The following is a 2083-nucleotide window of genomic DNA, read 5'->3' on the forward strand; positions in this document are numbered from 1 at the left end:
GTTTTGAACCTAGCATGGTAGCACATAATTATAACCCAGCACTTGGAAAGCAAAGAAAAGCAAATTCCTGGGGGCTTCCTGGCCAGCCAGTGTAGCCTGTTTGATGAGACCCAGCCCAGAAAGAGAACCTGTCTCCAGAAAAAAAAATAGGTGGACAGAACCTGAGAAATGACACTTGAGGTTGTCCTGTAGCCTTCACTAGCATGCACACAAGAGCAGGAACACACATTCACATACACATAAAACTCAAATGACCTACTAATAATTCAGCCTTTTACTAGATATTTGGCCAGTGACCCCAAAGTATGCAAGTCTCCAAACTAGGATAGTTTAACTTCACCCCTAGCTGCAAACTGAGAACTAGGAAGATCCCATTCCCTGCAAGGGCAAACACAGGCGACACACTTGAATTTATGGCACCCTAACAAGAAAGCCCGTTTTCATGTAACCTTGAAACACTCAAGGACAAATCTGGCTTTTATTATTAATAGACTTGGGATTCTGAGCTCAATAAAGTGAATCAAATAAAACATAGTCTAATGTCATAACATTCATAACAGATTTTCAAATGTTTCTCACATTTTCAAATTATCCATTCTATCTAAAGGAAGAATGTCTGACATCCAGCCCTTTATTTATACCTGGTGGCTTCATCAGACACATCCGTTGTAGATTTATTCTACCTGTGAACTGCCACAAGGCCCCTTGCCTGTCACAGTCAAACAGACAATTACCTAAGCTTGTCTCCCTACTGACCTTATGCTTCTAATAACAAATTTCTGAAGAAATGGACTAGTATTTGATAAGCTGTCATACGCATTGTGGGCTTGCTGACACACTTTTCAAAAGAGGTATATTCTTGGAAATGCATGTGTCAGGTTCCAAAGAAACTGGGAACAAGTCTCACTTAGTACCTGTGCCTCCTCCCGTAAACCAGTCCAGGGACTGGGCTTTGCTTCCCTTCCCCCAGCTTCTTTTTTCTATATAACCTCAGCAATTTTAGCCATGATTTCTCTTGGTTCTTCTCTCTTGGTCACTTGGCTCCTAGCTGGCTTGCTCTTGGCCTCTTTGTCTTCTTGGCTCTTTCCTCAATCTTCTTCCTCTTCTTCCTCTCTTCCTCTCTCCATATCTCTCTCTCCTCCCATGGCCCTGTTCAGTCTGGACCCTTCCAGATGCCTCTGGGTGACCTCTCTCATATCTACAATAAACCCTTCTCCTCAACCATACCCAGGATCAGTCATGTACTCATTTTCATTCAGCATGTGTTTTTTTTTTCTACCTTGACTTGGCATCTTACAGGCATACCTGACTACCACTGTAAAAAGTGCACCTATTACACACTGGGAAATAACAGTCACTCATGTTAGGGAAGAAAAGAAATGGAAACAACTTGATGGGTAAAGTCCAGCCAGAGAAGAGGCTCATGAACTGGAAAGTTTGACAATAGTAAAATCAGAAAAGTTCTTAACTTTTCCAGGGAATCATTCCAATACAGGAAGGTAGTCTTCATCAATGATTTAGTTTATTAGCAGCATCTGTCTCTATATTTTATTTATTTGTTTGGTTATTTTTGAGTCAGAGACAGGGTTTCTCCATGTAGCTCTGGCTAACCTGGAACTCACTGTGTAGACCAGACTGTCTCTGTATTTAAATGAATTAGGTAAATTCAAATTGACCTAAAACAAATTAGGTAAATAAACTTTCAAATATTTGATTAAAAGGTGAAAGATCTAAAAACAAATTAGGTAAATAAAACGTTCAAATACTTTATTAAAAGGTGAAAGACCACTAATGATTTCAGGAAGCATTTTTCAAAAGAAACTCTTATAAAGGAACACACAAATATCATTCACATATTTAGTTATTCCAAAGTGAACAGATTTCAGAGAGTTAAAAACATGAATTGAAGTAAAGATGAAAGGACTGGAGGGTATACTGTGTGACACACAGGACCACTCTATAGCTTCCACTACGAGATTCTTTTGATTTTGATTTTATTTGCTTTGGTTTTTTGTTTTCGTATTTGTTGTGTTTGTTTGCTTTCTTTGGTTTTTGGTTTTTCTTTTAAATTTTGTTTTGTTTT

Source organism: Peromyscus maniculatus, chromosome X, assembly GCF_049852395.1.
Source record: "Peromyscus maniculatus bairdii isolate BWxNUB_F1_BW_parent chromosome X, HU_Pman_BW_mat_3.1, whole genome shotgun sequence".
Classification (NCBI taxonomy): domain Eukaryota; kingdom Metazoa; phylum Chordata; class Mammalia; order Rodentia; family Cricetidae; genus Peromyscus; species Peromyscus maniculatus.